The following is a 26,618-nucleotide window of genomic DNA, read 5'->3' as shown; positions in this document are numbered from 1 at the left end:
GATGGAAGCTTAGATCATGGACTATTGACTTCTTTTCATTTTTAATATAAGCATTTAATGCTATAAAATTCCCTCTAAGGATTGCATTAGCAGCATCCCATGAATATTGATATGTGTAGTTTATGCAGTGATGATGTAGTTTTTCTGTTATTCAATTAAAAATATTTTCTTATTTCCCTTAGAATTTCTTCTTTGATCTCTGGATAATTTAAAGGTATATTGTTTAATTCTCAGTATTTGGGGATTTTTCTAGACATCTTTTGCCAATTTCTAATGAATTGCATTTGGTCAAAGAACATACTTTATGAGTTAAGTCCTTTAAAATTTATTGACATTGTTTTATGGCCAACCATATGACTTATCTTGGTGACGTGTACTGTAAAAAGCATATGTATTCTCCTCTTTTGGGTGGGAGTATTCTAGAAATATCGATTAAGTTAATTTGGTTGATGCTGTTGTTTCACTTTTCTATATTTTCCCAAATTTTCTGTTTACTCGTTCTGTTACCGAGAGAGAAGTGTTGATATCTATAGCTAAAACTGTGATTTGTCAGTTTCTTCTTTCAGTTCTGAGAGTTTTGACTTCAAATATTTTGAAGTCTTGTGATTTAGTGCAAACATATTTAGGGTTAGGTTTTTAGGTTCTTTTTATGAAATCAGCTTATTTTCTTAAGAAATAATGCTCTTTGCTGTTGGTCATATTGTTCTAAAGTTGTGGGTGCCATAGAGTTGTGCTATTCAGACCTCCTTTCCAAAAAGTAGTATACTTAGTTCATGACTTCAACTGCCATACTTTTGAGATCTGCTACATATTCCTGCTGTGGCTATGCTCTCCCCAGGATGTTGACAGTCCATGACTGAGCACAACATGCTAGAGAAGCTGGGCCATTTTTGTCCAATGCCTGGTCTTTTACTGGGCAGTATCTGCTGGAAACTGCCTATCAGCCTGGCTGAGACTCACACCTGCATTGCAGCCTGAGGCTCTTCGAACCCAGATCTTTCTCCTCCTCTTCGTTAATTGGTGTCAGATCAGCAGTCCTACTGGAAGTTCTTTCCCTGTCCAGTCCTGCTCTCTCTTACCTGTGTCTTGCACAAGTGTTTCCCCAAATAAGTCTCCTGAACCTCTGATTTAGTCTTGATATCTGCCTCCCCTAGGACACAAACTGCCCTAGAAGTCTGCTTTGTCTGAATTAATATGTCCATCCAAGCTTTCTTATGATTGTTTTCATGTTAAACAGTCCATCTTTTTACTCTATGTATTTATAATTAGTGTGTTTCTTTTTCTTTTTAAGAAAAAATTAATTTATTTAGTTTTTAGAGAAAGCATGCACACAAGTGAGCATGGGGAGAGAAATAGACTTCCCGCTGAGTGCAGAGTCTGACCCACGGCTAGATCCCAGGACCCTGAGATTAATACCTGAGCCAAAATCGAGTCAGAGGCTCCACCAACTGAGCCATCAAGTGCCCCTAATTTGTGTGTTTCTTATAAGCAGCATATGTGGTTGGGTTTAATCTACTATCTTGCTGTATGTTTTCTGTTTATCCCATCTGTTCCCTTTCCTGGCATTCTTTTGGATTACTTAAGTATTTATTGTATTATTTCATTTATCTCCATTCTTTTCTTATAATATAGCTATTTGTTTATTATTTTTAGTGGTCAATCCAGAGTTTACAATTTGTGACTTTAGCTTATCACTTTTCACCCTCAAATAATATATCATTTCATGTGTAATGTAAGAACATTATGACTGTATGCTTTCATTTTCTCTTTCCCATCCATTGTGATATGTTGTCATACATTTTATTTTGTACATAATATCAAAAACCTTATAATAATACATTGTTATTATTTTTGTTTTAAACAGTCAATTTTATTTTAAAGAAATAAACAAGGAAATACTTTAATTTTACATGTGCTCACATATTTATGAATTTCCACACTTTTAACTCTTTTGTACAGGTCCAAGTTTCCATCTGGTATTATTTTATGTCTTACAAACCTTGCTCTAGCAGTACTTGTAACTCAGATCTCCTGGCCATGAATTCTTTGTACTTTTGTTTACCTAACATAGCATTTATTTAATCTTAATTTTTGAAGGATTTTTCACTGGATATAGAGTTTTAGGTGACCTTTTCATTTTTCATTCAGTACTTTAAAGATGTCATTCAACTATTTTCTTGTGTTGTTTCAATGAGAAGTGTGCAGTCATTCTTACTGTTCTGTACATTGCAGCTGTTTTTCCCACTCTACTGCTTTTGATGTTTCCCTTTATCTCTGGTTTTTAGTAGTTGTGTCATGATATTTGCCTGCATGTGGTTTTCTTTATATTATCTTTGTTGAGGTTCATTAAGTTTTTTTGAATCTCTAGTTTGTAGTTCTCATCAAATTTGGAAACATTTCAGCCATTATTTCTCTGTATCATTTTTATCCTCTGACCCCTGTCCTAGGACTCCAGTAACATGTATGTTATACCACTTAATGTCATCCCACAAATCACTGAGACTTGTTCACTTCTTGAAGTTTTTTTCCCTCTGTGTTGTTTGACTATTTTCTATATTGCCTTCAAAGGTACTGGTCTTTTCTGCAGTCAGTGTCCTCAGAGTTTTATCTAGTATATTTTCATTTCAGATAATTTTTCATTTCTATAAAGTCTCATTCTTAAATTTTCTATTTGTTTCCTCATATATTTCCGTTAAATCCTTAGGTATGTTGAGCATATTTATAATTGTCCTTGTGTGCTGATTCCTCAACTGTGTCATCTTGAATCTGTTTCTGTGTGTCTCATTGTCTTGCTTCTTTGCATGTGTAGTATTTTTTTTAATTGAATGCTAGATTTGTGATTTGTTTATTTTTATTCAGTGTAAAGTTTGTTGTCTTTCTCTTAAAATGTTTGTTTGGGCAGGTCTATAGTAACCCTTACTGTAACGTAGATTTAGCTATACTACTAAACTGATACTTTAAAGTTATCTTACAACTAAAGACTCTTCTGGGGTTGGGACCTGAAGCCCCAGGTGCTCAACTCAGACTTTCTAGTCTGGCTATTAAAAACTCGAGTGTCTCCTAGCTCTTTGCAAAATCTGTGAATCATTTAACTTAAAGATCTTCATTTGTTTGTTTGTTTGTTTGTTTTTAGCATTATGAAGTTAACTGTTTATGTGTGACTTATCATTTAGCAACAACCTCAAGGAAACCCTTATATGGATAGCATAGCTTCTTCCTCTCTGGTACTTGTCCTAGAAAATTTCATCTCCTTTATCCTCTATGAACTCTGTTCTGTGTCCTCTTAATTCAGTGAGACCCCAGTATTCTTGGATTCCTTCTCACTGTACTCCAGTCTGGAATGTGCATCCAGTATAAAGCTGGGATAACTGTAGGATTCACTTCAGTTCTTGCAGGGATCACATCTTTACTTTCTTCTAATATTTATAAGCAGTTCTTACATATTTTATCCAATTTTCCTGTTGTATGGCAGGAAGGCTCCTCCAGGGATGCCTGGGTGGCTCAGTGATTGAGCATCTGCCTTTGACTCAGGGTATGATCCCAGGGCCCAGTATGAAATCCCATATTGGGCTCCTGCCCAGAGCCTACTTCTCCCTCTGCCTATTTCTCTGCCTCTCTCTCTCTCTCTCTCTGTCTCTCAGGAATATATATATATATATATATATATATATATATATATATATATATATTTTTTTTTTTTTTTTTTAAAGAAAGGCTGTAGTCTCTCTGTCTCTCAGGAATGAATATGTATATATATATATATATATATATATATATATTTTTTTTTTTTTTTTTTTAAAGAAAGGCTCCTCCATTCCAAGTTAATCCATCATGGCCAGAAATAGAAATTTCAGTTTTTACGAATATTTTGTATGTTTTCTTTTTACATATGAAAGTAGCCTTTCAGAACATCTCTGTTGTTGAACAAGAAGCAATTTTTGGGGAGGGAGAGAAGAGACTCCAAGGTCATTTACTATGCCCTGGATTGGCACAGGCTGAGATTGGACGGACATAGGACAATGGTTGGGCATTTCAGAAAGAAGGGGGTATGGTAACTGGGAGATAAAAGGTGGCAGTGGCTCTTCTTCTTTCCAGATACTCTTTCTCCAGTTATAAGGGAAGGATAACCTGTATATTTAAACTATCCCAAGAGAGGAGTTTCCTGGCTGGAAAATTCTGTATCTCTTATTTATGGATGGAATTATCTTTCTCCATTGGATGTCCATGGCAATTCAAATATTTCTTTTAATCTGTTTTTTTTTTTTTTTTCATCAGTGCTATTTATTGAGAATCGCAAAAGCCAGGTGTTCTGTTAAGGAGTAGTGCTCAGATTCGTTTATTTCTCACCACTGTTCTAGGAGGCAGACACTAATATGACCTCTGTTTTATCCATGAGTAAAGCAAAGCATGGAAGGATTAAATTTGCCCAAGATCACATAGTGTGCAGTGTGGACCTATGTCCTTCTTACTTCATACCCTGCACTCTTGATATTAGGCTATACTTTCCCTTTTAGTATACAGTACTTTTGTATTATAGTTTTTTCTTTACCGTTTTACCAGTTCATGAGTTGACTGAAAATAGGAACTCTGTGCTTATATGTGTTAGGTCCTCAGAGCCCCTGCTCACAGCAAGTTGAGAGGGAGAAAATGGGGGACAAGTATAATCTTCTTTCTCTCTCATTTTGGAAAAGAAATAGTGCTAGCTTCTTAGAATTAACTTGGTATCAAAATACTTCCTTATCAATAAGGTTGATCTTTCAGTGTAACTTTGTTTTACTTATTTTATTCCTCATTAATCATAGTTGGTAGAGTCAACTCATAGAAAATCAGCTGTCATATAAAACAATAGATTGCAAAAAGGAGAAATTCATTATTATTCTGTTGTGCAGTGTACATACCTAGTAATGGCAGACTTTGAGATAATGTGTTCTATGATATTTTCTCCATTTAGTCATGCCTATAAATTATCTTCCCTTAAAGATTGTTTTGTTTTGTTTTTTGGTAGCATTAGATAATGTTTGTTAAAATAAGATATATAGTTGAGACTATATAATGATAGAAATAGCATAGCAAAACCCTCTAATCAGTAACTTAAAGTTATCTTCTTTTTGTTTGCTAACCAAATACACAGTGATATCTTGATTAAGTCTCAGTAACCAGGGCAGTGAAGCTATTCTGTAGTGGTACGTCAGCATCCCCAGGGAAGGATGATCAAGCTTCCAGGTGGATGCTTCCAAGGGTTTTTATGTTAGATGACTGTTGGATGGCAGTTTCCACAATTTGTTCCCCTCCCCCAGGGTCAAATGTACACGTTCCAGGAGGCATTTAAGCCATGTGTGATAACCCTCATAGCTGAACTTACAAGCTCCCTGTAGACTGGTTGGTGTTTGTCAGGCCAGAGGCTATATGTAAGGTGAGAAAGCCTTGCTGCTGGAAGCTGTCAAAAATCTATTTCAAAAGTTCTTCAGAATCTTTAATTATTCAATTAAAAATGCCTCTAGCACTGGGGAAGCTGTGTCAGAGAGGAGGGGGGGGTATGTGGCAAACAGTATGTTACAACGTCTGAAACTCTGAGCTCGGAAAAAGAGGGTATAGATACTTGTTAAAGGCAGGAAATTCTGTTTTTATTTGACCACCACTCTGTTCTTAAGAGATTCTTTCTTGTTGGCCAAAAGCAATACAACTTTCAGGTTCAGTGATTATGAATGCTTCCTCATATTATAGAACCAAAATGACTTCATTCAGAGTGAGAAACTTTAAATCTTTATTTTCCATTTTTAACACTTGCAAAAAGATCCATAGTAAATTTTTATTCTATCTATAAATTGGGACCCAAGAGAGAGGGCAGAGAGGGAAGGAAGAGAGACAGGGAAGGTCCTATTTCTCAAGCAAAGCAAGAGAAATGCTGAGAAGTAAAAGAATTATGTTTCACATGATCTTTTAAGATGCAGGACCTTTCCTCTTGGTAATTTTATAAAATGGACAAGTATCCACTAAAGTTGCTTTCTTCTTTATACATGACAAATTAATGAGCAGCCATCAAAGAATTGATTTTTAGTCTCTCGTGGCCTGAACTGGATTCAAGCAATGATGTGAAGGCTCAAAACTAAATCTTTTGTTTCAGATCCCTGAGACTATCCTGTCTCCTGGCATGTTGTTGTATTATATTAAACATTAATTGTTGGATCATAAGAACCACAGGGGACCACAGGTTTGTATCCTTCTTCTCTAGGTAATGTTTTTAAAAAAGTCAATGAGTCCTTATCAAATCCCACTGCCACCACACTAGAACTTGAAGGGCACCAAAGGAAAGGAGTTTCCATTTTTAACAGATAAGGGCCTGAGGAAGGATTTTAGGTACATCTTCTAAACTAAGCTAAACTCCTTTTCACTGAATTAATTCATACTGAATATTGTAATTCCTATCCATGTTGTAAGAAATCTGTACCTTAGCCATCTTAATAATGTATTTGAACAGGGTAATCTAACAAAACATATAGTCATATTTATGTTAAATGCTAAAAACTCCAACTTGTCTTAAAATTCTATTATATTGCATTTTTCCTGGGATGTTTTTCTGTAGAAAAGAGTTATGATTCATTCATTAATTCAGTAAGTGTTTATTACAAGCTTACTGTGTGTAGAACATTGTGCTTGATTTTCCTGGAATTATGCATTTATCTGTTCATTTATTTAACAACTTCTTATTGCATATTAATAAATGCTAAGTGCTATTCTTGGTCCTGGGAATATTGTTAAGTATTCATTACCAATGGAGAAGTCACACAAGTGAACAAATGCATACATAATATAATTTTGGTGAGATGAGAGGGGGATATATTAGCTTTTTGTATCCAGCTACTAATGACTGATACTATGTATCATCATCTGGAAAATTGGATGCCACCATGCAGTGACAGCATGATCTGACTTTAAGGCAAAATACAGGGCCCTTTTCAGTTATCTTATGCAGTTCTCAAAATAGACATGTAAAGTACATGTTATTATTCCCATTTATTCAGACAAAGAAAATGAGGCTGAGAGAGATGGGTGAATTTCTTATGCGAGGCCAGAGAGATTGGGTAAATTTCTTTACTTAAAGCTAGCAAATCCCATACGAAAAAAAAAAAAAAAGTCAGATGGAAAACAAAATAATGTTTAGCTTACTTAAGCTAGCAATTTTTTGAATCAAGCCCTTGCCTTCTGACTATAAATTGCGTGTTTTTTCTCTGCATTACTATTTGATACATGTTGGATTAATTATCTACAAATTCTTTTGTTTCTAAATTTCAAGTTAAAATTCTTTCAGAAGTAGAAATACTTACCAAATCATGATAGATACGGTATTTGCTTTTGACTTTGAAAATACTTTTAATAAAGCCTCATATCCGCTTAGTGGGGAAAAGAAGGAAAGGGGAAGACTATCTAAAAATTGCCCTCACACACTGCAGGTTTTTCATAAATCTCAGCCTTCTGGAGACTGATTACACTGTGCAGTCTTCCTTAGGAAATGGGTGAAAATTGGAGCTGGGACACAAACAGGAAGGCTGGGAGGCAGATCTGTCCCACAGACACTGCCTCTTTAAATAGCTACCGTGCAGTGGGACTTAGTTCTCTGCTTGACAAGAAACTCCAGTGCCCTTTGTTTCTTGGCTTCTGGGCTGGAGGCAACCAGTGCTGTCCTGTCCTGGAGGAGGAGGCAGTGCTCAGAGGGTGTGAAGTGCTGGATGTGGGGTGGAGGATGGCCTCCCCACCTCTAGGCCATGAGGACACATAGTCGGACAGATGTTTTGTACTTCTCCCTTAAGAATATCGTTCCTAAGACTTTTAACCTCCTAAAAGGTAAGGTTGAGAGCACTTCCTAGATCAATAACAGGCTTCTTTCCGCAGACTGATTCTTTTATTTAAGAGAGGAAAGAAGAGAGTAGATGATTGCTATAGCTTTTTTTTTAATCCATTTTTAAGTGAATGCGTAAGTGGTGCTTATGGTTTTATTAGGAGGTTATAGGTACATTATGTTAAGAGATAGTAAGCTGTGATTTTTTTTTTAACCTTACAGAGATTTTTGTTACAGAGTGAATATGTTTCTAAAGCTCAATATAGAAGGAGAGTAGATAAGCCCTATTACTAATTTGGGAAGGCTTGTTAAAATGCAATACTAATAGATGCATAAAAATGAATGGCTTAGAGGTCTTTTGATTCCAGTTCCTGCTTTTGAGCAGGAGCCTTTAAAACTAATCCAGGGGTGCCTGAATGGCTCAGTCAATTGAGTGTCTCACTCTTGGTTTCTGCTCAGGTCAGGACCTCGGGGTAATGAAAACGAGCCCCTAGTGGGGCTCTGCGCTCAGTGCAGAGTAGGCTTGGGATTTTCTCTCCTTCTCCCTCTGCCCCTCTATCTCCCCCTGCTCCCCTGTATTCTCTCTCTCAAACATATAAATCTTAAAAAAAATCAATAAAAAAAATTAAAAATCCCTCTAATCCAATATTTCCAGATCATTATCTAATTTTGGGAACATCTACTGATGTAGACTCCATTACCCAAGCAAGCACTTCCACTCTTTAGTGGAAATAATGTATTTCTTTGGTCAGGCTACCAAGCCTTTCCTCTGGTTTTCCATGTTGGGACAAAGGATGCCAAGCAGAAGCAGCTATTTTTGCCCTGGTCCTGGAGAAGACAGATGGATGGGGAGGGAGTGCCCATTGCATCCCTGTCCTACAGAAAGTACTGTGCCTGGGATTTTTGTGTGCTGCTTTCGTCCATTTCTTCTCATTTTGTCCTGGCCTCTGCCTACCCCTCTCTTATGCATCCTCTTCAAGAAATCAGTACCTGCATTAGAGCATACTCTGAAAGCCAGCCATTAGTCTGATTAATAGTAAGCAGAAGGCCTATTTCAAGAAATACAAATGCAGCTCTTCCCAGAAAGGTTTCCACAGTATCTGTTAACCTCCTTTATGTTTAATTTTTAGAGCACTGTTACCCATACAGCCCCTTTGTAAGTGACTCCTTATGTGTCTTTTTTTTTTTTTTCTTGTTTTTGTCCTTTGCATTGTCTTTCAGAGGAAGCGGAAGTATTCGGATGGGTGCTTTTATTGTTTATTTGAAATTCATTTCCTTCAAACTAGGATCATTTGCTTCAGAGTGTTCTGGGTTCTTTTTAGTTAAGTATCATCATCTTTATATTTTTGCCAGTGTGTTTACAGTTTCTTTATTGTTTTAAAATAGTTTTACTAATGTGTTTTGTAATCAAAGGTAAAGTCCACTTTTGCCCTTTTGAGCCTTCTTTTTGAGCCTTCTTTAGACTTTAGTAAGAAAGCCCATTTAGATGAAATACTGCTTTTTTTAAAAGTAAGGGCTTTTTTTGCTTTTTAGATTTCAGAGTATAGTAAGCAAAACCAAAGTCTATGATAGAGTATATATTTCCAGCATAATGTCTAGGATGTGCTTGATGTGCTCATTTGTTTATGAAAATAATTTTCTATTACGTGCTTTGATGATTATTACAAAATACAGTCTTACTTTAAATTTTGTAAATAAAAGCAATTCGCATTATTTTTGGAAATTCTTCTTAAATTTGACATTCTACAGTTTTGTTTTGATAGGTGCCCTAGTTCTGCATAAAATAACTGCCCCCTGCCCAACCGCCTTTGTACATGTCCTATCCCTTACAAATTTTGTAAGGCCCTTGTTACACTACAAACTAAGGGATTAATTGAATAGTAACTGTACTAATCAAAAGCAAGTTTAACAAGATAAGACTTGCATTTAGATTGGAAAATATAAAAAAAGGACTTAATTTTTTTGATACTAAAGCTGAAAGAAAAAAATCAGATGGGAAACAGAATAATGCTTAGTTTACTTAAGCTAGCAGAATCTTTACAGAGGAGCTCTGAAGGCAATGGACATCATAATGCAAGGCTTTATTAGCCAAGGTTCCAGCAGAAATTTAAGAAAAATAAAATCGCTTATGAGATGAGCTACAAGGAAATCAGTGCCCCTCTGCAATAAGTAGAATGACAAAGTAAAGTAACAGATTTACTGGAAGGCCTCCTACTGAAGTGAGTTGAGCCAAGTGCTGGAATGTGTTTCAGAGCCTATTTAAAACCCCAGAGGTGGTGTTTTGAATCAGTCTTGCTGACGTAAACACAGACCCTGCCTGGAAATTTTCCAAAAGCAGAGAAGATGAAGGCAGTTCAGTCAAAATGTGCAGTGTTATTATAGTAAAGATGTGGGGAAGCAATTCACCACCATCTTAGGAGACTGAATATTGCAGCCTTTTGGCTATCTCTGAAGGTGTAGTATGACCTGGTGATAGGACCATTCACTGAAAGATGATTGCACTGAGAACAATTGCCCCCAAGTGCTTATCTAAACAGAAAGAAGGTGGTGTGTGTGTGGGGGGGGGAGGGGGGGCATTGAGAAAAAGAGAATTGTTTCTTAATGATAGAGAAAACTGTAGATTATTTAAGGGAACAAAAACTACTAAGAGGAATGTTTGGACAATGTCAGTGCTGACGAGATGGCCATTCATTGCTAGGGCACTTTAGTGATGAATAAATGATAGGTTTACAAAGCTCAGGTACCAAGCAAACTCTGTTTGTAAGTGAGCAGAGTAAGCAGGTCTTGTCTCTGTTCACTATGAAGATTACTGTACCTAATACTCCATGTTAGATGTATTTAATTAAGTGAACATGAAGACTTAAACTTTCAAAATTCCTCATATGGATATGCATAGTAGTAAATTAGGGCCTGAAATGAAAGAATGTTTCCTGCCCAGCTGCACATTGCCCTTCCAAAGAATCCAACCTGTTGCTTCACAAAAACCACTATTTGGGACCTGAAATGCCCATTATTTTGCTTTAAAAGACAGAAAGGCACAATATTTCAGTTATTGGTGTACTAAAGTGTACATAGCTATCTGAAACTTCTGGAATAAGTAGATGCTAAACGAGATTTTTCTTTTTGTTCCATGACTTGCAGAGCTCATTTCAAATGATGCCTCCATAAACTTCAAAAGAAATGCTGGAGATGTGGAGGCAATAACCTGATGCAGTGCTGCCTGTGATGGCAGGGGTGTATAGTAGAGCCTTCTGTGCTGGTGTAGGGCATCATCCAAAGGAACTATGTGACTATTCAAGACAGAGTGCTTTGTAGCAATATAGTTAAAATGAAGGCTAACAGTTCACCTACTTGAAAAGATTCTTTTTAAATAATATATTATATAGTATTATATAGTAATGTAGCATATAGTAATCATCTTTCATTCTTTATCAACCTCGAATTATTCAGCAGGTACAAATCTTCTAGTGTTTTTTAGTTAAAGTATGACAAGATTTATCACTTGATCCATCTGCTGCAGCTGCCCCTCCCCTCCTTCTAACAAAACAAAACACCCCAAAGTGCAATCCCTTTTCGAATTAGGGAAGTCTCTGGATATCCCTTAACACTAAGAGGTTGCAATTCCTTCAAAACAGCTTTCTAGCGTATGGAATGGAAGAAATCAGAAGCCAATATTGGACAAGCCCATTTTTAGCTTTTTTTAAGAACTCAATTTCCCAAGTCCCAGAAATGTCTCAGCTATCAAAACGTCTGCCACTAGTATTCTGTAGGTTTTAGTGGTAACGATGAATAGAATGATAGAATGGGTGCAAGCATTTTATGAATACTGTTTCCTTTACCTTTACAATAACTTCATGCAGAAGGGGGTATATACAGTTTACAGATAAGGGGACTGAGGCACTATGAGGCCAAGTGTCTTACCCACATTTTATATAGCTGAGTGTCACGGCAAAAATGAGAACCAAAATTTTTATCCCTCTGAGTCCTGGGCATTTTCTCCACACAATGCTGAACGAATGACCAAATTTGTTATCTGTATTTTCCAGCGTGGAGATAATAGAACTTTTTGAGATTTTGATGGAAGTTGCTGTAGGATTTTGAACAATTGAGGAAAGCTGTTTCTCCTTATTAATGGGGCCCCATATTGACCTACTCTCTTGAAGGAGAAGGTGGTATCTATTCTTCTTCCACAGTCATATATAAATCTTGGTGCGTGCGTGTGTGTGTGTGTGTGTGTGTGTGTGTGTGTGAGAATGTATGTGTAGGGGATACTCTTGGGAGAAAAGAATGGAAAGGATTGCTTTACCCCTATAAACTGCAAAAATTTGAGAAGGAATGTAATACAGAGAATTATTATAAGTTCTTAAGCCCTTAGTGGACTCAATGAGCTTTTTCAGTAATCTGTTTACAATTCTGTCTGTTTACTGAAGAGATTTGGCTTTTTGGTAGTTACTTGGCCACCTTGGATTGTAAACCGATTCATCTGTCAAAGTCCAGCTCAAATTCCACACCCTCCTTTTCCCTTTTCCTGGTCTCACCACTCCTCTCACACGGACATCTCCAAATTCCTGAAGACTAGGTTCGAAGTATCTTTCCTTTAGTATTTATATTCCCATAATCAGAAGGTGAATTTTCTTTTTAAAAGCATTACTTTATCTTTGGCTAGCTTGTTGGACACTGGCCCCTGTTGGACACTGTTTGCTTTCTTTACTTCAGGAACACCCCTCTTCCTGCATAGCTAATGTAGAGCTTGCCGTTAGTATTAGTTGATTCATTTGTTATATTAGCCTTTCATTGTTATTCCCGAGACAGTTCCTGAAATATTTGATGATAGTGAGCATGCTTCCTTGGAGCCTTTTAAATTTCTCCATTGCTTTCAACAGTTTCACATGTGGCACAGCTTCTTGACTGTCTGTCTTCATCCATCCTGTTCTGAATTCAGTCCTGGCTGTCAACATCCACCCTTAGTGGTGCCCAGAGCTGAATTCCAGTTCTGCTATGTTTAGGATAATCATCTCTTCTTTCTGTGTGATAAACCTCTATACTTCTGTGCTGCTCAATGTTCCCTTTAGTTTTCTTGGCACCCATGTAGTGCTGTTAGCTTGTACTGACCTTGAGTTTGGCTAAAATCACATCTTTTTATTTATTTATTTATTTTTTCTTTTTTTTTAATTTTTATTTATTTATGATAGTTACAGAGAGAGAGAGAGGCAGAGACACAGGCAGAGGGAGAAGCAGGCTCCATGCACCGGGAGCCCGATGTGGGATTCGATCCCGGGTCTCCAGGATCGCGCCCTGGGCCAAAGGCAGGCGCCAAACCGCTGCGCCACCCAGGGATCCCAAATCACATCTTTTTAATATGAACTGTACTCTTGCCAAGAAGCAGTCATCCTAAACATGGACAGTTGAAGTTTCTGAACTTCATCCCCATTCCTGTGAAGCTTCATCCTCTTAGTTTCAGTACCTTTGGCCTCCCAGTGCAGAATTTCTTGATTTTTGGATTATTATCCAAAATACTCTATAAGACTAAGTAAGGAAAATGGTCTTCTGAGAAAAAAGTTCCGAAACTTTAAAAAAGAATTTAATCTTCCCAAAGAAAGTCTCAACTTGTTACCTTGTTGAGAAAACTTTTCATAGCCTAGTATTTAAAGCCCCATAGTGTCCTCCTGTGGCATCTGAAGAGTTGTTACAACTATGCTTTCTATTACATCATGAGCCAAGCTAGACTCCGCATCCATCCCACCCTGTTCCCTGTGCCTGCCCAGCTGTGACTTTGTTCACTAGAGCCTAGAATTCACGTCATTCCTGTTCCATCTCTACCAGTCAGAATCCTGCACATCCTTCCCCTTGAGGTCTTTCCTGAACTTTAATAAGTGATTTCTCCTTCTTTCCAGTTCCCAAAGCATATATTGAATTCTGTTTTATGAGTGCAGTATGGTATGGTGATTGCGAGCAAAGGCTCTGGGAATGGATAGGCTGTGTGCAAATCTGGGCTATACCCCAGTAGTGCTATAATCATGGGCTAGTGAATTTTTCTCTTAAATCTCACCTGTCCCACCTGTAAAATGGAGGTAGTCGTGCCTACCTTATAGGGTTACTGTGAGGATCGAACTCGTTAGTATGTGTAAAGTACTTAGAATGATACTTGGTATGTAGTAACTGCTAATAATTGTTAGCTTTATCTGTACATACTCAGTAAATTGAATTTTGCTGATGAAGCTCAGAATAACTTATGGACATGATTTTTTGAGTCCTTAAATACATGGCCATCAGAGGAAACATTTACAAACTTATGGAGACAGAATGTTAGAGAGGAACATTTTCCCAAGGAGGCATTGTGAGGTGGTTTCCAACTAGAGGCCAGACTCACAGCCTTTTTCATTTGCAGTCAAATATTGGTCAACATTTTTATAAGCACTGTGCATATTTACTTACATCAAGTGATGCAGATAACCTGGAGAAATATGGCCTTAGTGTTATGAACTGTGTTTATCAACATTGCAATGAAAATAGTTAATTGCTCAAAGCTTTATTTTAATTTGTGTGCCCATGGGCTCATGCTAATTTGCATTTTGCTTTGTACAGCATGACAAAAGGAATTGTAAAGCATTTCTTTTTTCCTCTTATGAAATATAATCTTTATTCCCTTGGGAAAAAACATCATGGTTGAGCGACATCAGAAACTCATGCGTTTAACTTTTGGCATTTATCATGAGGATTAGCAATCTGTAGCCTGATTAACTAACTCTGACCTCAATACTTATTGAAGGTCTACCAAGAATCTTGTGTTGGGCTAGGTTACTGTTAAGATATTAAGAAGTAGAAGGTGAAGTTTCGGGATCCCTGGGTGGCGCAGCGGTTTAGCGCCTGCCTTTGGCCCAGGGCGCGATCCTGGAGACCCGGGATCGAATCCCACGTCGGGCTCCCGGTGCATGGAGCCTGCTTCTCCCTCTGCCTGTGTCTCTGCCTCTCTCTCTCTCTCTCTCTGTGACTATCATAAATAAATTAAAAAAATAAAAAAAAAAGAAGATGAAGTTTCTGTACTTAGGTATATTTGGAGATATAACATAGTAAAGAAAGTAATAATATGAGGCGTATATATAATAGTTCTGTATTCAGTGAATTACTAAATTAGTGGCATAGAAACCTGGGTAGTTTAAGAACCTCAACAGGATAGTTCCTAATTGCTACATACCTATTTCAGTTCTCTTTCCAAACTGCCCCTTCAAGAACCTCTAAAAACTAAAGAATACAGCCTTGAGGACATCATCAGTTAACTAAAAATAATGTATTTGTACAAAGTGTTTCTTCTTTGAAAATTTTCTCTAGATATACCTAATGTTGAGGGAGTATTATTGTAATAGCTAACAGATTACCTTAATTAGTTCTGATGATAACCTTGTGTTATTATCCCATTTTTTGAGACAAGGGGGTGTCAGGCCTCAGAGTGAAAACATAAATTACCACATCAGTAAGAGGTAAATCTGTGATTCAGTTCACATCAGCCCAACTGAAAAGTCTTCTTTCTTAACCACTATACTGTTTTGTCCCCATTGATTCCTATTCACCACCCTACTAAGGGATCCACGATTAGAGTATTATGGATGAACTTCAGCAAATATGATTGGACTTGGGGGATAGAGATGAGGTAGAAAAGGTAAGCTAAGGCAAATTGTAAAGAAACATTTATACCAGCTAATGGATTTAGATCCAACTACCTAATAGTTGGATTAGCCTCATCCACTGATTATTAACAAGACAATGGCATTATATAATTTTTGTTTTAGCAGCCTTTGCATGTGTATGTAAAGGATATTAAAATGGCAGAGAGCCAAATATCGGGAGACAAGTTAGGTGTGCAATAGCCTAGATACATCATAAATTTTTTACTGGATATATAACTAAATCAAAAAAGATGGATTTGAGAGATGTGTCTAAGGTAGATTTGGCCATATTTGTGGACCTGCCCAATATGGTGGGCATAGAAGGAGGAGAAGTGAAAAATGGGAGAGTTGTGGTGATGCCATTCTTGAGACTGGGGGAAAGCAATGATTACAATTGAGAGGGGCTGAATTTTGGGTATGATGAGTTTCAGGTGAAAGCAAACATATGAAGATGATTTGACATCCTGAAGAGTCTGAACTCAAGAGTGATCTGGCCAAAGATTAGAGAATCCTCAGCCAGTAAGTGAAGCCACAGCAATGGATAAATAAGGTCATGGGCAGAGGCTCAGGTGCCACAAGTAGAGAGACATTGGAAGAGAATGAGGGACAAAATCCAGGAGAGCCACCAATATTGAAGATATGACCCTCCTCAGCAGTGTTTTAATCTGATAGCTTTACTCTGAACTCTTTGAGTGGAGTAGGTATTTCCCATGCCTCTGTCAATATGACTATAAGCTGTTCTTGGTGTTAGCTTCCTTGGGCAGCAGCTAAGCCATTAGCTGTTGATTGTTGCTAGTATCACTCCCAGAAGATTGATCAACTCCAAACTTGGGAAATAATTTGGTCTGTGTAAATTTATTAATGTTTGGTATAGTCCAGAGATAATACATAACTCACTCATAAGTCAGTTGTTAGATGTCCCGGCTTTTCTTTAGGATTTTTTTCAAAAGTTTGAATATTATAGTTCTAGTTTTAAAGTAAATTAGTGCAGTGATGGAATGTACATGAAATGACTGACAATCCCTTAATGAACTCCAAGTTTCTTATGAAATCTCTTCAGAACTTGACTGGCAGCTTCCTAGGTCCTAAAAATGTATGAGTGCTTTGATTCTCTTGTGGTGTGCTCTTTCAGTAGTGACAAGAACTTCGCTAAAGACTGGCTATATTGCCCACTCATAGACAGCTAATTAGCAGTGACCACAGCTTGAGAAGTATTAACATTGCGCATGGCCTGGGGGAAAATACCCAGGGCAAAGGGCAAAGAGTTTTGGCTCTGAGGCCTTTGGCTCTGAATTTGAATCCTACATTTTACATTCTTACTCTTACCAGCTATGGGTCCTTAGATGAGTGACAAACTCTCCTTAAGCCGTTTTTTTAATCTGTAAAAATAAATTTTAATAGTACTGATAATATTTTTCATAGAATTGTTGAAGATGTTCAACAGGTATTTTACCCAATGTGGGGCACTAAGGAATGTTGTATAGAATTACTGAGTATTAATACACATTGACTAGGATTTCCTTCTCTCTTTTATTCTGTTTTAAATACCTTAAGTACTGCACTCTCTGGAAATGTTTTTATTAGACTTTCCTGAATGTAGTACAGTTCCTAGCTAGCTGGTACTGTAAATAATAAATTCTCTGATATTAGGGGATGTGGGCTGTCACAGCAGTTCATTCTAATACGTTTAGAAGACTATACTTTTTTAGAGTTTTCCTCTCTTTCTTTTACAGAATGACTACTTCTCATCTGTAAACATGCACTGGCCTAACTTTGCAGCTTAAGCAGGGGTCAGAACATCTGAATTCATCTGCTGATATGGTATATTCATTTCTTTTCTCTCCAGCACAAGTCTCAAGGAACGCTTGCCTGATTTTTGTAGTGGAAGCTTTTCTTTTCATTAAATGAATTGACCTAGAATCGTGTAGATAAAAAAGCCCCAGGCCTTTTTGTAGGCCATTATGAAAATCAAACTTAGTTTGGGCCTAGGTATTATTGAAGAGTGCACTACATACTGCATTAAAAACAACACTACATCATGTTGTCAGGGAAATTCCCCCAAATTCCATATTAAGATACATATTGAAGCTCTGCAATTAAGCAGAGGTATCTTCTTTGGGCTGCTGATCAGGGCTGTGCAACTTGCATGATAGAAAATGAATAATAGTCCTGGCAAGCTAGATATTTTCAGGAGTTGCACACACATTCTCACATATCCTTGGGTAGAACCAGATGCAAGAGGCTTTACCTATGCAACTACTTGGTTTTCACAAACTGAATACTAATACTGTGTATTCTGGGCTCCCCATGTTGTTTTCATCAGAATTCTACAAAGTTTTGGTATGTAACTCCTGGGGTACAGGTATGCTGTGATTCCTCAAACAGCCATTTATAAACAATATCTGCCCCAGTTCTAGGGCAAAGATCACATTCAGTTGCTCACCAGTCCTTGTGGAGAGCAGAAATATTCTAAACACCCTCATTACCTGGAAAATGGGTTACTTAATGGTGACAATAGTGACAGTTCTTTATTGGTTCAAAATTACTCTGGACAAAAAAAAATATATATATACTCTGGCCAGTGTGCACCTTTCTAACAAATCTTTGCAGAAATTCAGTCATCTAGCTATAATAATAGCAAATCAAAGAGAACCCACAATGTTACTGACATGGAACCCAAGAGTCCCTATTTCATGTAAGAGATCCTTATGAACTGGATTTATTTGGGAAATTGCGGAAGAAATGAGAGGCTGCAGCAAGACAATGGAAAGGAGAGGCAAGCAGAAGGGGCAGGGCCCTCCTGTTTGCAGTGGAGCTGGCAGCATGTTGACACGTGTTAGCAGGGATTGAGGACCTGCATAGGCCCAGGTGCTTCCAGGCAGGCGTCCCTCCCCCCAGCTTTTTGAGCCTGGGCTGGACCTGTGAAGCCATCCCTAAAACAGAGCTCAGGTAAGATCTAAGGTCAAGGCCAGATGACCAGCCAGGATCTGCTTCTCTGGTGTTTGCGGAAGTCAGACCGTGGGGTTGTTGTTTCTGGAGAGAATTTGACCTTAACTGAATATTCATATTTAACTTTTAAGCAAGGGAGGCTGAGGAAAATCAATCAGTCTTGTAATACACATGAATTTCACAGTCACAGAATATAATTTTCTTCATTTCTAGCAACAAATTTATATTCTAACTCTAATCCCCCATTTCTAACAGCAGAAAAAGTTAATCTAGTCACAGCCACAGCCAGTCTCCATTCAATTTAGTGCTTCCTAAATTGCTTCTGGTTAATATTCAGAATATTCAGGATATTTCTTCCTTCCCCTCTTTATTGGATGTTGCTTTAAGAAGTACTGCTTTAGAAGACAGGGGACCTCTGTTCTGGATCAGCACCCACTCCTTCCCCTGATTTCTCAGAGCCCCAAGCTAATGCCCTGACCCTGATGGGATTGGATGCGGAACCTCTGGGGTGCTTGCATGCTTCCCTGGGCATGGATGTACCTCCTGCCTGACTGCCTGTTCTGAACTACCCACTTGGCAGCCCCTGGTATCAGGACCTTGACCTCCAGGTGGGAGGAGAATCCATCACTCTTCTTCTCTTTCTCTCTGTCAACTGAAATCAGTACCCCTAGGCAAGGCAGGCATCTCCCGACCCCCCTGCCTTAGCCCACCAAATTCACCCCTACCGTATTGTTCCTGCCCTTGCTAGGAAGTCTCTGCATCTGTCATCCTTAATAGAGAAGAGCGAAAGGAAGGAAGCATCCTGCCAGATCTTCCTAAACTTCTGGGGGAAGCCTGTCATGATTCCAAATCCCACCATAATCGATTGGGGCTTTATTCTGGGGCCGGGACACAGAATGTATATTCTCTCAAGGCCTATAGTGCTCTTTATCCTCTCCAAATTTTCCTTTCTTCCTGAAGTAGTAAAACACACATATTCATGCACAAAAAAACAAAAAACTCGTTCTGCTGGTTCATATCTCTTTTCAAAACAACTTTTGTCTCTCATTTGAACTAGAACCAAGAATTTGGAATCTTTGTTTTTGTTTTTTTTTTTTTCCTCCTGACAGTTCCCCTGGGGCCAGTGGTGAACTAACTACCCTGTGTCTCTTGGAATATGGGTTTAGAGAAGGGGTTGAAGTGGTGAGGAGGGGCAGCACCAGTCAACATTCTATCATATCCTGGCAAAGAGCACCCTGATCTGGTCCGTCGGTCCAGATTGGGCTCTCATTTCCTTCGGATACCAGGCATTTTGGGCTGACCTCATAACTGGGAAGGACTGCTGTGCAGTCCCCATTGTCCCCACTATTACTAATGAGGAGCATGGTACATCCCTCAGGGTGGTTTCTCACCCTGTTTTTTAGGGTAAAAGATATGGGTTATTAACATGTCGAAAATCCAAATATGAGGATGTTGCTTTTTCCATTTCTTGATGTTTTCCTGAGAGCCTCAATTGGAGCTCTAATGAGGAATCTCATCTGTGTATGTACGTGTGTATATTCTTACACACACACACACACACACACACACACACAATTATAATTGGATTTCTCTACCAGACTTCTGGTTGAGTTTTCTTAGGAATTGACCATCTAGTAGTCATAGTGCTTACTGATTCTAGTTTTCCTTGGGGATGCTTTCTTCCCATATCTTGGAAATCTACCAGTGATAATGCATCTAAATTTTAAAAAGGATTTGGAGGATTTTGGGCAAAGTGCTTCTGAAACCAGAGTGAAGTTTCATCTTGTCTGCCCCCAGCCCCGGCCTGCCAGTCCTGTTTCTCCAGGGTCTGTCGGGGCCACTACATTCTTATCTTCCTTAGCTGGTCTTTTAATGGTTTCCCAGCACTTCCTTTATGCCTCTGCCTGAGGCGTTTAGCTAGTTTTTCTTTTATCTTTAAAGCTGCCCTTACCTACCAAGCCCCTTGAGGTTCTTTTCTTTCTAAAGATTGCCTGCAGAAACAACACAGACTCATTGCAGTCTTTTATCCTTTAGCCCCCTTTAGACAAGGCCAGACTCAGTTTTAAGGGTATTTACTTTTTTCATAGGGAATAGTAAATAGCTAAATTGGTCAAAAGCCCTTCAGTGGGACAGCTCCCTGTGCTCTCCAGTCCACTCTCCATGCCTTCTGTGCTCTGGGGGTCATTTACAACCTCCCCTCCCCCTTGCCTTCCAGGTCTCAATTGGGTTGGCCAGTGGGAAGCACAGCAGAACATTAGAAGGTAGGACAGGAGTGAGACTTCTCACTCCCTGGAAAGTGTCTGTGTTCTACCCAAGACAGATGAGAATACAGATCTTTTCATGTCCTACTATTCCTGTTTCAGCTCCAAAGTTCTTTAGTTCTGGTAACCTCTCCCTCCTTTTACCCCTTTTGGTCTGGGACTGGTGATGGCTCATCCTCCCAGTTGCTAGTGTTAAGGGTCTTAATTTTTTTCTTGCTGGCATCCCCTAATGTGACTCACATTTTAGTAAAATCTCAGTTCTCTATTTAAACTTATCTGTTTCTTCCCAGGACCTCAGTCAAATCCATGCAGTTATAGATGTTAGAGCACAGATTCTGGGTGCCTCGCTATTTTCTAAATTGTGGACCAGCTCTATTTGTAACCCCTGGGAACTTTGTTAGAAATGCAGATTCTTAGGTTCTACCCTAGACTTCCTGAGTCAGAAGCATTTTAACAAGATTCCCAAGTGATTTCTGTGCACTTTAAAGACTGAGAAGCCCTGCTCTAGAGGTAGGTTTGCTTTTAAGGGAGTTAAGTGGCCAGGAGCCCTGTTGGGTTAAAGCTTGCTACTTGAAATGTCATCTCTTTCATTTCTGGGGAAAGCCCATAACTCTCCTTGCTTCTCTTGCCCAGCTTTCAACCTTCACCCTGTCCTCCATCCCATAGCAAAGCTCACATCCCTTGTACCCCTCTTCATGTTTGTTCATGTAATGGGTTATTGAGCCCATTATAAATTCCTAAGTGTGTACTGTCATAGAAGTTAAGGATACAAAGAATAAGGTAACATATCCCTGCCCTCAACTGGACTTAGTAAAAGAATAAAGACATGCTCATAGTTATTGTCAAGACAGCAGGAGTTACATGCTGTAACAGAAAGAGGGACAAAATGAGGTAGAGACAAAGGCCAAAGTTTTCAAAATTAAATATGAATATGCTTGGTGAATGTGAGAAAGTTCCTCTGTATAAAAACCTGTGAAAGCATTGTTTTCTGATTCTAGTCACATTTGACAGTATTGAGTAAAGATATCTGATTGTAATCCCCTGCCCTCAAACTTCATCCTCATGTCACATTTGACAAATAGCAGTGTCTCTCCCAGGAAAAGCCAGCAATCTGTGGAGTCAGAGCCATTTGTGTTGAGGCAGCTGCAGAGCAGCAAATGCTTACAGGCAGCCAGAGCCCTAAAGAAATTAAGGAGCTGATTTTTTTTTTTTTCTAAAAGAAAATTCCTGGATAAAAAAAAAAAACAACTGATTACCTCATAAGCTGTCTTTGGAATTAATTTCAATGCTTGTTAAAGAATCTAAATCCCCCTTTCATAAGAGTTCTCCTAGGAGTTCCTAATTAGGCCCCCATCTTTTGTCACCTGTAAGCAACACTCCCATTCAAGTCTCTGCATAATTCATTGAAGTGAATTAACACACATTCCAAATTACCCAAGCAAAATGGGGGACAATTTTTATACCATTGTGAATTTTTAAAAAAGAGATAATGGTTTAGGCTTGCGAATATTGATTAAACCATTCATTCATTCATTCATTCATTCATTCAAAAGGACCAGGGTGTTACTCAATATGTACTCTTCACCCACAGTTTTGCTACCCATTCTTGGCACTAGAACTGAGTGATAGAAGATACCTTCATCATTCTGGATTCTTGAATTTCCGTGCTCTCTTCTTTGGTCTAAATGATGCCTTACGGCAGCACATGTTGCTCCTTGATTTCTCTACTGGTAAGAAGCTGGAATTTGAGTTGACTTCTGTCACTACTGGCAGTTGATTGTGACTGTTATTCTTATATCCCTGGTTTGTCATATTCCTTACTGTGTGGGAAATAACTGAACCAACCAGAAGCTCCTGAGAATTCCAGAGAAATATATAGAGTTGAAAAACTAAGAAAGGGGCATTATTGTGCCCTTATTCTAGTAATGAGCTTCCATATTAATGTGAGCATTAGATGAGGTGGAAATCTTTTTGTTTTGTTTTGTTTAGTTTTCCCATTGCTAGTACTACCCAGTAGTAGATTATGGAATCATTTTAATAGATTGCTATCCACATTTGGAAAAATAGAATAGAAAAGGAAATACATCAGAATACATTACACATAATGAGACTTTGATAAAGTTTATATCTGTTGCATGTAGGATGTATATGTGTGTTGGATAGAGATATATTGATTATATTTCTGATACGGGTTGAGGTTAAAATTTTTTTGAAATATACTCCCCTTGGAGATAACACAATGTGTAATTTAAGGAGAAGTCTTATTGGAAGTTGTGGAGAAATCAGGAGTAAGGCTCTTGTCTTTAAATGGAGGGGGAAAAGTCAGTTAAACAAAATAGCATTTTGAGATCAAGTGACTAGGATAATGATTTCTATAGTTGCTAATTTATACCAGCTTAACTGCACTGTTAGCCACTATTGGTCACATATTTATTATATATTATATGCTTATGTGTATATATGTACATATATATGCTTATTATAAACTTCCTGGTTTTTTATCATTTCATTTTCTTTTCCTCACCTTTCTCTAGTTCTTTTTTTTTTTAACCTTTCTCTAGTTTTTAGTAAAGGTTTTTTTTTTTTTTTTTGAAGAACTATCCTGTTCATATATACTTAAAGAAAAATTTAAAAAAAGTTTTCCTAACTATGTCAGCATCTGAAAGAGGGTAAGTGTATACCCAACTGTGGACAGTTGGCCATACTGAGAGTAAAATGTGAGAACTCAGATGAAAGCAACCCTCAGGAAGGGGGAGTTGGAACTCAGTTTACCCTACCAGCCTCACTTCCCAGCCCAGTATTCTCATTGTTGTCCCTCTTATACTCTCTTATCACATGCCCACCAGGATGCCTTCTTAGGGTGACTGATCAGTGTTCTCTTAATTCTTGAAGATCATTATTCCATTGTTCCTGACATTGAAAAATAATGAGATTGTACCATTTAAAGTGATCAAAAGGATTAAAACAAATTCTCTTCGCAGCAAGAACTGCCATTCAAAGCTATAAAATTTTGCTATGGGGGAAATAATTCCCTAAGATAACAAATTTTCTTCTTAGAATTCAGCTTGTTATCATAGCATTTTTTATTCTCCATTTTTTTCCTTTGGCCTTAGAATACTGAAATATGTTGGAATATAGTATTCCACTATGATCATTTATTCAGGTTTGAATTTTGAATTGAAAATACATTTTAAAAATACAGGGAAAAATCAACTAAAATAAAAAGCAACTTGAGTGAAGAAGTTTTTTAAAACACATTGTTGTTATTTACCTTTCTTTGATACCAACGGTATGTCATTCACACTTTATAGGAATGAGATTAACAGTGACGGTAATCATGAAGATACTCATTTCCTTTAGAGATGCAGTCTACAATTGGGAAAACTGTTTTCATGTAGATCAGTGATTCCCAGCAGTGGGAGTTATAAAAAAATAGTGATATCTGGGCTGCAGTTGATCTGGGATATAACCCAGGCATTAGGACTTTAAAGAATTGTAATGTGCAGTCAAAGAAAAGGTACCTTGACTATTACTCTGATGTCTCAGCTTCCCATAGGTGTTCCCATGGGTGTTTTGTTTTACTACTTGAAAACACAGGTAATCCAAGTTTTGATTCTTTATGAAATGTGTTAGGCACAGCTCTCAAAGACTTCTGTATTTCAAATACAAAGGCACGAGAGATCTTTTAAATATAATAGTTTAATCTGTCTTTTCTAACAGCCTCCAACACCTATCAATCACTGCATAACCCATCTGTCACTTCCCCTTCATAACTAACTTGAGTAGTTCTGCTTCCTTCAACACATTCTGGTTCCTTCTGCCTTTTGTTCAGTCAGAAACTACAGCCTGGCTACAGTTTCTCCAGGCTAGCTGCTCATCCGAGGTGCTAGCTGATTTTCTTACTACAGCTTTTTGGTTTTATTCATTAATTTGATCATTCATCAAATACTTTCTGAGTGCCAGACTTCGTGTCAGGGCTTGGATATAACGATGACTAAGACACAGCGTTTTCCCACAGAGAGCAGTTCTCTTTGGCCATTTCTCTTATGCTGAGAGATAAGTGCTAAAATAGAGGACCCACAGCTGTATTTGGGAGGAGAGTGTAAGTGGCTCCTGTCAGCAAAAGCATCAGAGAGGTAATGGCATTTGAATTGAGTCTTAAAGGATAAATATGGTACTTGACCTGGCACCAAAGGAGGAAAAGGGACATTCTTGTCAAAGAAAACAGCCTTGCAAAAAATGCTCCAGCCCAGGGTTTATTCAAGCAAAGGTGGGAAGGTCTGTGTGAGTGAGGAATTGCAGGGGATGAAGCTGAAAAAATAGACATAGGGAGAGGCTGTCCGACCTTTTTATGACATGCTTAGTCATTTGCTCCTAAACATTTACGCGGTAGGAAGCCAGCAGAAGGGAACTCTATGAACAAGTCCGCACTTCAGAAGGATTCTCTTCATAGTAGCCTGGAGGATGGACTGAAGAGCAAGGAAACAGGAAGCAAGGAAAGTGCGTTAGGAGGCTGAACTATTGTACAGGCACCATTGACAAGACTTGAAAAGGACTTAAAAATATTTACAGGAAAAGCATGAACCTTGTGAAAAATCTGGAAGAAGACAGAAAAGTATTGAGGAAAATACAAATAATCTATAATCTTTTCATGAGCGATAACTGCTATTAGTGATTTGTCCCACTTTTCCCTGCATATTTTACTTGGTTAAGATAATTTTAGATCCTGATTTTTCATTAACACTCTGAAAAACGTTTCTTGTTATAATAAAGATAGTCCATTAGCATAATTTTAATGGCTACAGAATGACTTCTGTATGGATGCACAATAAAAAAACCAAATCATTTCCTTTTGGCTGTTTCCAAATTTTCATAAATAACTTTATATTTAACATTTTTGTGCATTAAATTGTCTAAAACTATTATTTCCTTCTTTTTGAAGATTTATTTATTTATTTGAGAGAGACAGAGTGGAGGGAAGAAGGGGCAATGAGAGAAGGAGTGAGAAACTCAAGCAGACTCCATGCTGAGCATGGAACCTGATGTGGGTGGGGCTCAGCGTCACCACCCTGAGATCAAACCTGAGCCAAAACCAAGAGTTGGATTCCTTAACCAACTACACCACCCAGGCACCCATAAAACTATTATTTCTATAGGTCTATAACTTAAGTAGAATTAATGAGTTAAATCACACTTAACATTAAGACTTTAATAATGCTGTATTGCATTTCAGAAAAAACATAAAAACTTGTGCTTTAAATTTTAGGAATATTCAAGATACAGGGTAATTTGGTTGGATTTGGTGAACAATTGCTTTGGGAGAGTAAAAAATAATGAACTGGTCTAAAATGATTCTAATTTTCTAATTTGGCAGACTTGATAAACTATATCACCACCAGCCAAGGAAAAAGAGAATATAGGAGGAAAAGACTTTGCAGGAACGATAATGAACTCTATTTAGGGCTAGCTGAATTTGAGAGACTATGCTGGTAGAAAATCTAAGTAGTGGGAAACTGAAAATGTAGTGTGAGATTCAGCAAAAGAGGTGGAAAACTCATGGTCTAGATTTGTGAGCAGTTTGGCAAATAAGTGTTGGTCAGAGTCATGGAAGAGGAAGAGATAAATCAGCAAGAGTAGAGAAGGGGGGACAGGGCGTGAAATTCAGGGGAGCATTGCAGCTTTTAAGAGCCAGGCACAAAAGGAGACAGGGAAATAGATGATGAGTGTTTGAGAAAGCAAGGAGTTAGCATTGTTACAGGAGCCAAGAGTGAGAGAATTTCCAGAAAAGAAAAAAATGGTTTACAAATCTGGCTGTCAACCCTATCAGACACATTGTCTCCTTGGCCCAAATGAAATTTATAGATAATATATCAATGCACATAATTTAAAAATCAACATAATAGCCCA

The 26,618-nt window shown here is 38.0% G+C and overlaps 1 protein-coding gene across 23 annotated transcripts in view; it reads left to right on the top strand.

The window, feature by feature from the left end:
• The window catches only part of ARHGAP28 (Rho GTPase activating protein 28), a 257,348-nt gene that overhangs the window by 98,645 nt on the left and 132,085 nt on the right, over positions 1–26,618 (top strand). The window contains exon 1 of one of the 23 annotated variants that reach the window (XM_072828784.1): positions 7,639–7,842. The exons of 21 other annotated variants lie outside the window; for them this stretch is intronic. The gene's annotated coding sequence lies outside the window, so the exon portion shown is untranslated. Of the gene's footprint in view, positions 1–7,638; positions 7,843–16,045; positions 17,323–26,618 lie in introns of those variants that run through there. One more of the 23 variants, XM_072828782.1, reaches the window with a different exon arrangement.

The sequence above is a fragment of the Canis lupus genome, chromosome 6 (genome assembly GCF_048164855.1).
Source record: "Canis lupus baileyi chromosome 6, mCanLup2.hap1, whole genome shotgun sequence".
Taxonomy (NCBI): domain Eukaryota; kingdom Metazoa; phylum Chordata; class Mammalia; order Carnivora; family Canidae; genus Canis; species Canis lupus.
The sequence above is the reverse complement of the archived record's forward strand: the minus strand, read 5'-3'. Positions and strand labels throughout refer to the sequence as shown.